This window comes from Lynx rufus, unplaced genomic scaffold (assembly GCF_022079265.1).
Source record: "Lynx rufus isolate CCGP_SWC_20201006 ecotype Redwood Valley unplaced genomic scaffold, mLynRuf1.p SCAF_6, whole genome shotgun sequence".
NCBI classification, from domain to species: Eukaryota; Metazoa; Chordata; class Mammalia; order Carnivora; family Felidae; genus Lynx; species Lynx rufus.
The window spans coordinates 125,885,280-125,893,280 of record NW_025814878.1 but is presented as its reverse complement, the minus strand read 5'-3'; the positions used below and the strand labels follow the sequence as shown (position 1 = coordinate 125,893,280).

General features: G+C 43.6%; 1 long non-coding RNA gene across 1 annotated transcript; it reads left to right on the top strand.

Moving 5' to 3' along the window:
• Nucleotides 1–811: 811 nt before the first annotated feature.
• On the top strand, nt 812–5,957 carry LOC124528702 (uncharacterized). Its single transcript, XR_006966216.1, has 4 exons — nt 812–1,001; nt 1,198–1,307; nt 2,068–2,329; nt 5,487–5,957. It is a non-coding gene; the product is annotated as an uncharacterized LOC124528702 (long non-coding RNA).
• Nucleotides 5,958–8,001: the final 2,044 nt, after the last annotated feature.

Sequence of the window (8,001 nt, the reverse complement as noted above, 5' to 3'; positions counted from 1 at the left end):
CTTTTTAATAGACTGCGTTTGATGCCAGATTAGTAAAATAAACTCTCATCTCTCATGATGACGCTTTGTTCCTGAGAACTTTCTCTACTTACCTTGAGGACATTATGTTTGGAGATTTTTATGCTTCAGAATACATCTAGAAGACTTCTGCCTTGAATGGAAAAGGCTTTCTGTATTGCTGAGACAGATGTGTTCCTGGGATGGGAAGGCACCAACTAAGCTATAGAAGCCATTCATAGGCGAAGGATAAGAATGCCTATTCCTTCTTCTTAGAGTTCAGTTTAAAGACAAACAGAAAAAAAAAAGGAAGTCCTGACACAAATATGATTATGAAAATGGTGATTTTAGAAGACCAAAACTGGTGAATTGCCCACATTTGTAAGAATATAGCAGTAATTTTAAAAACAAATGAAGGAGCTGCTATAGGTATAGGATACGGTATTATTGAAATCTGGCAAATTTCCATCAGTGAAGTGCTTGAGAACTTCCATGACTATGTGAAGCTCCCAGGGTAACCTGGTCCAGAATTTGGGGGAATGGGAATGGGGTTCTTAGCAACCTGGGAGACGGCCTACCTTGATCCAAGGAGACCCCTCTTTTAGATGAAAGCATGTCTCTGCACAATGACCCCTGGCCCTAGACATGGTATCAGGAATCCACAGGAGAGTGGAATCTGTGCTGTGATGGCAGGAGACACAAAGAACCTGACAAGTGAGGAGTTTGGGTTCTAGCACCATCGCTTCCACTTCTTGGCTCTCTATCACATACAGCAAATATCTGAATGTCTTTCACTCTGACTTTTCTCATCTCTCCACATGGGAACAATAAGTGTTCTTATGTATCACTGAAGATTTGACAAGGAAGAGTCAAGGGAAAAGATGGAAATGAGGGCACCTTGCAACGGGACTCTATAAAGATGAGGTCTTGTAGTATGCTTTGGTGTGTGCCTGAGGAGCTCCCCGAAGGCCAGGGAGTCTGTGAAAGGAAAACCAGATGGGAAGGTGAGTCACTTCCGGCTTTAGCTTTATCTCTATTATTGGCATTTTACGTAGTGAACATGTATTAGTAGATTACTTGTAAAATTTTAAAATCTGAGGGAGTACAGAAATAGGACTATGGCATTTTATAAAAGAAATATATTATCTGCTTTAGAAATTTAATGTAAAAGAAGTAATTCATTTGTTTTTCTCTTTGAAGATAGGTCCGTGGTCCTCCATCATTCTGAAATCCCAACACCTTTAAAAACAAAGTTTTAACAGAAGTTTTCAGCAAACTTATTAGATGATAAAAACATAACCTTAACTAAGGTTAGTCCTTATTCATTTTCTTTTTTTACGTTTATTTATTGGGGGGGGCATGTGCACGTTCATGGGGGAGGAGCAAGAAGAGAGGAAGAGAGAATCCCAAGCAGGCTTCATGCTGGCAGTGCAGAGCCTTGATGTGAGGCTCAATCTCACAAACCATGGGATTATGACATGAGCCAAAATAAAAAGTCAGACACTTATCTGACTGAGCCACCCAGGCATCCCTTTTTCTTATATTTTTGGTAAATGTGCATACTGAGAACATGCTACATCACACATAATACATGAGCTGTTTTCACTTGTGAAAATGCAAAAATATCTGGTATATTCTCACCCTGAAATTTTCATATAAGGAACGGTGTACCTGAATATGTGTATTAAATTCATGAATAAAGCAAATACTCTAGTAGCTCTCTTTCTGGAGATTTAGTCAGGATAAATCCAGGGGCTTCAGGTCTGGTAACTTTCCTGAGAGCATAATTCAATACAACAAACATTTACTGAGTTGGTACTTTGAGGGGAAAATCAAGATTAACAGGTGATTGTCGTATAATGCAAGGAATTTGCATTATAGTGGGGAATGCACTTCCACTTAAATTTAATATAAATTGCATTGGAATCAATGTTGTAAGAGGACTATAATCGGAAGGGAAAGATGGGTGAGAGCCCAGAACTCCTGGGGGTGGTGGAAGGGTCTAGACTGGGGGACAGTGAGAGAGAAGACCGGTTAACACTTTGATAACTTAATTCCTTTTTTCTTTAGGAGTAACCATTTGTGTTGTTGGCTTTCTTTCTGCAAGATCTAAGAGGCCCGGTGGAATCAATATTCCCAAAACGCTTTCCAGGGTTATGAGACCCGCTGAAAGTGTAAGCACTGGGAAGCTGTGTAAGCATGTGTAAGCATGCTGACCCAGTCATTCAAAATTATGGTGAGCAAGAGTCAAGAGTCTTCCCAACCAGAGGTGTCGCTGTTGCAAAGGGGCCCTCTCACCCAGGTTTCAGGAATTACAGTTGTCCCTGAAAAGGTAACTGCTAAAGCATTACATTGATATCAAAACACATGGGTTGTAAAGCCACCGAAACGATAGTAGATGGTGAAGAAAGAAACTGACGATTAAAACATGATGAAAACCAGTTTTTCCACTAAATCCTAAACATGGCAGACCAAGCTCTGAGAGTGAGCAAATGGGAGACTTAGGGATTTTTCCCCCGAAGCCTCATTTGTGGCAAGGGTGTCTTATGACTTTGGTGCCATTTGTTCCTTTGAAATTGCTTCCTTTTCTTTGTTTCCATTTTTTTTAAGTTTATTTATTTATTTGGAGAGAGAGAAAGCACGAGCTGGGGGGCAAGGAGGAGCAGAGGGAGGGAAAATCCCAAGCAGGCTCCTCAGGGTCAGCGCAGATCCCGATGTGGGGGCCTGAACTCACGAAACATCATGGCCTGAGCTGAAATCAAGAGTCGGCCACTCAACCGGCCGAGCCACCCAGGTGCCCCTCTTGATTTCCATTTTTATGATTAGCAGCCTACATAGTTCCATAACGTGGATATACCATATCCAGAAGGACCGTGCCAGGAATTCTGTAGGTGGAAGCAATCCCAGGTGATGTAAAGAAGGCGTGGTGTCCTTTAATGGAAGAGAATGTGAGCGTAGGTACCTACGTGTCCAGCATTCCACCCAACACAGGAGAGCAGCTGCAGAATCAGCAAGTGGGAAGCGCCGTCTTCGGGACCTGTGACAACTTCTGTGTACACGTGGCAGATACCGGCTCTGGCAGCCTAACTGGAAAGCCCAGACTAGCGTTACAGCCGAGAAAACTGCCCCAGGACTAACAGCAGGACAGAACCTACACCCACCAAAACCTCATCGTCTCGGAGCCCCATGTTGCAGAGTTCTATGGAAAAGGACTCGACACTCCCATAATTCCACTCAGAGGGAGCTGTTGGTCGTGGCTCTGGGGACGCTAATGGCTGTTGTCATGGTCATCATTTTACTGTCGTGGCGGGTGCCAAACCAAAACAGAAAATGGAGAAGAGAACGTCTATGAAAACCTTTGAAACACACAAAACTTGTTGACTTAGTTGGAGTTGTATTCCTTCTAGCCGTATGCCTTCTTCTGGGCTGTCAAACTCGTAAGATTTGTGGGTGGCAGGATGATGTCATCTGTATTCAACAGCTTGTAGTAATTTCCACTCCCAGCCCCGCTCAAAGGTTGAGATTATTGCGGTAAATGGGATCTGAGCTTACAGATGAAAGCCTCACTTTTCTTTTCCATTGAGATCACAATACTGTCCCCTCTAGCAGGATGACAATTGTGCTGTCACCCACATTACATCATACTATCTCCCTCGAAATGGCCTCATCTAAGTGTGTGAGTGCAGCTGTGAAAACAAAACATATTTTACCGTGAGCTTTGTAAATCCTCAAGGCACATATTAATGAGTTTGCCTTTTAAAAGTAATATGAAAAAATGTAACATAAGAGGTGTGGCCGCTGTGAGTCAGGAGCAGGATTCAGGAGGTCAGAAGGCTGTGAGAGATCAGGGCTGGGTACGGTGGCTGGGCCTGGCTGCTGGGCTCCTCTCGTGGTCCTACCTGGCGCATGGAGGTGGCGTTCCACTGCTCCTGGGTAGCCCAGGGAGAAAACTCCTTCCTGCCATGCCAAGTCATGCGTAGACCACAGGATGGGGGGCCGCTTATATAACCAAGTTATCACCAGGTGATGATATCAAAGGGTGATCAAGTGATTGTATCATCTTCTGAACACAACACTGACCATACTGCTCTTGAGATCAGAAAGGCTGAGGACCTGCTCCAACTTCGGGTCCCAAATCTGGAGAAGCATCAACAAACAAATAGAACAAATGTACCAGAATCAGATATCGTCACCTGGCAGGGCAAAACAAAAGAAAGTTCCTGATGTTGGGAATCAGCTTCAGCTGACAAGATGTGATGTTGATAGACAAAACTAAACGTGGATCAAAAGATCAACCAAAGGAAGGCTTGCCTCCTTGATTCCACAACTGGCAAAAGCCATCAAACTCACAGAAATGCGTACTTCGTGGTTACCCCCATGATGTCACCCATGCTTTCCAAGAAGCTGGGGACATACCTGCCCAGTCACAAATGGGGTGGGGTGTGAGGTGTGCGAGGCTGCATGGTGTCATGCTTCCCAGAGGGCTAGCTCTGTGGCTGGAGCTCTCCTAGAAACTTTGCTCGGTCTCTTGCTCTTTGTCTAGCCTTTTGCTGTGTTAAAATGTGCAGAGAGAAGAATAAGAAAAGGAAGGCCACCATAATGTCAGACAAGGGGCGCCTCCTTCAAAGAGCTGTGTATGGACAATCAGAATCTGTCTGGCCAGCTGTCACCTGTTCCCAGGATGCATCTCTATCCAAAATGGAAGGATATGCTTAGGCTCATTCTCATCAAGGGAAGGGAAGACTTGCATGGTGTTTCACTTTGCTGGGGCTGTGTAACAAAGCGCCACAGACTGTGTGGCTTAAACAACAGAAATTTATCTTCTGACTGTTCTGGAATCTAGAAATCCAAGATCAAGGTGTCAGCAGGATTAGTTTCTTCTGAGGCTTTCCCCACCCCCCACCCCTTGGCTTGTAGATGGCTGGGTCCTCACGTGGTCTTTCCTCTGTGCGTGTCTGGGTCTTAATCACCTCTTCTTTTAAGGACACCCATTCTATTAGATTAGGGTCCACCCCATATGACCTCATTTAACTAATTGCCTCAGTAAAGTTCTCATTAACTTAAATACAGTCACATTTTGAGGTCCTGGGGGTTAGGACTTGAACATAGGAATTTGGGGAACACACAATTCAGCCCATACACAACAGAGACCTCGCACCTCAGAGTCTCTGTCTTCCACCAGCTAAATAAACTCAGGCACGTTTACCGGCCTGACTAGACAGGATCACAGTGGTAAAACTAGGGAGGACCACTCAAGAACCTCGGAGATCAGACCGTTTGGATTTGGCTCTGTCACTAGTCCCTTTTCGCATTTAAAAACAGCTCTTAATGTGTTCTACGAGGGACAAAGTTTAAAGCCGCTGTGGAATTTTTTTTTTCCCTAGGGAAAGAGTGGATTTCTTCCTTCACTGCTTCCAAAAGAAGTTTCCAGGGTGTAGGGCATTTCTTAAAATCCATATGAGGTCCTCATTATTGTGTCTGTTTTGCAGACAAAACACTTTGCCAGGAAGTCTTTGGCAGAGGCAGCCCTGTAACTCAGAAATTCCAGACTCCTCAAGCCTCAGTGACACAGATGTAAGCGGTTACCAGTGCGGACCCGCGCTGCCTGACTGCACGTAGCAACACGATGCACCTAAGGGCCTGGGCTTCTTCCTGTGATAGAAAAGGGAGGCTACCTCCACGTGTATAGGGACTTGGCTGGAACAACAGGAGTAGGACCACTATGTTTTGAAAAATGCAAAGAGATTTTTTTTAATGGAGCAGAAAAGCTAGTTACATCACTGGGGTTTGCCCATCATTAAATTCATTTGGTTTATTTTATATTATGTCTGACCTGCATGTGTGAGGCTGTAAATTCTTCTATGTTTGGTAAAACACTGAGCAAGAAGGCACAACTGACTAAATACTAGATATTCAAGACCTATCTTTTCTTTTTTTTTTTTAGAGAGAGAGAGAATGTATGGGGGGGACGGGCAGAGGGAGAAAGTCTGTTTTTTTTTAAATGTTTATTTTTGAGACAGAGAGTAGCAGAGAGAAGGGGCAGAGAGAGAGAGAGTGACAGAGAAACCAAAGTGGGCTCAGCACTGACAGAGAGCCCAATGTGGGTCTTGAACTCATGAACCATGAGATCACATGACATGAGCCAAAGTCAGACACTTAACTGGGTGAGCCACCCGCCCTGAAAGAGAGAGAGAGAGAGAGAGGGAGAGTCTTAAGCAGACTCCACACTCAGCATGGGGCCCAGTGCGGGACTCGACCCCATGACCCTGAGATCATGACCTGAGCTGAAATCAAGGGCCAGACGCTCAACTGAACCATCCAGACACCCCTCAAGACCTCATTTTTAATGCTGGTCAAAAGGTACACACGTTCACAATTCTCCCGTTATTTCTAAGTATGATGACTGAAGACCTGATTTTGTTGCTTTAATGCAATCAATTGTTAAAGTGTTTTAAACTATGGTTTTCTTTACATGGGTTTTTTGTTTTGTTTTGTTTTGTTTTTAAAGAGGGAAAAATAGAAGGTAATGACATATACAGAAAAAAACGGATTTGGATCAAAACTCCTTTAAAACTTTTTTTTTTTAACATTTATTCATTTTTCAGAGTGAGAGAGACAGAGCATGAGTTGGGGAGGGGCAGAGAGAGAGGGAGACACAGAATCTGAAGCAGGCTCCAGGCTCTGAGCTGTCAGCACAGAGCCTGACTCAGGGCTGGAACTCACAAACTGCGAGTTCATGACCTGAGCCGAAGTCGGACGCTTAACTGACTGAGCCACCCAGGCGCCCCTGGACCAAAACTCCTTAAAGAGAAATTTTTATTTCTACGGAAACACAATTTTAAACACAATTTAAAAAGACAAGTAGGTGAAAATATATGGTGTAAGTTTTTTGGAAAACATTTCTCAAAGTTTCCATAAGGGTCTCTGTTTATAAACAACTTTAAAATTAATTTTGTTGCCTTAGAGGCCAGAAATTTAGATTCAAACAAGGGACATCTGGAGATGCTTAGTAAGTGAAATAGATATTCTGAATGAGGCATCGTTCTGTGGAAGTTAAGAGGAATACACTGATGCTTTAAAAAATTTTTTTTATGTTTATTTATTTTTGAAGGAGAGAGAGAGTATGAGTGGAGGAGGGGCAGAGAGAGAGGGAGACACAGAATGTGAAACAGGCTCCAGGCTTTGAGCGGTCACCACAGAGCCCAATGTGGGGCTGGAACTCACAAACCATGAGATCATGACCTGAGCCAAAGTTGGACGCTTAACCGGCTGAGCCACCCAGGTGCCCCAGTACACCGATGCTTTTTTAGATGCTTAAATATACCAGCACTAAGTTTTGGGTTTTTTTTTTTTTTTTAGAGATGAATGCTAATTCACCCTGAGTTGATGTACATAAAATTAGTGTTACATTTCTATATTAGCTGTTTATAAAATAAAATATGATAGGGGCTGAGGAGTCTTCCATTGGAAAGTGAAGGCAGTAGCTTTCACTAGAACTTCTCAACTCAAAGCAAACAAACTCATGAATAGGCTCCCTTTAATCATGAAGGCAGTGTCTAACTTACAGTCTATTTAATCTACAATGCAAAAAGGGAATGCAAGTTCTAATTTTTCAAGTTTAGAATGTGCAATTTTGGAAAGGCCGTGTTGTTTAAAAGCAAAGGAAGAGGAAGAAAATCCTGCTGTAATCACTGTGCCTAAGATAATTATGCTCTCATTAAAAAAAAAAAATGTTCTGAGACTGCTATAGACTGAATGAATATTCATATCCAACCCCCCACCCCCACCCCAGGTTTCATTTGTTGAAATCCTAACCCCACAATGTGATGGTGTTGGGAGATGGGGACCTTTGGGAGGTGATGAGGTCATGGTGGAGCCCTTGTGAATCGCATCAGTGCCCTCATGAAAGAGACCCCAGAGAGCACCCTCGCCCATTCTGCCACGTGAGGACACAGACGGAGGATGGCCGCCTCCCAACCCGGAAGTGGGGCCTCCTCACCAGGC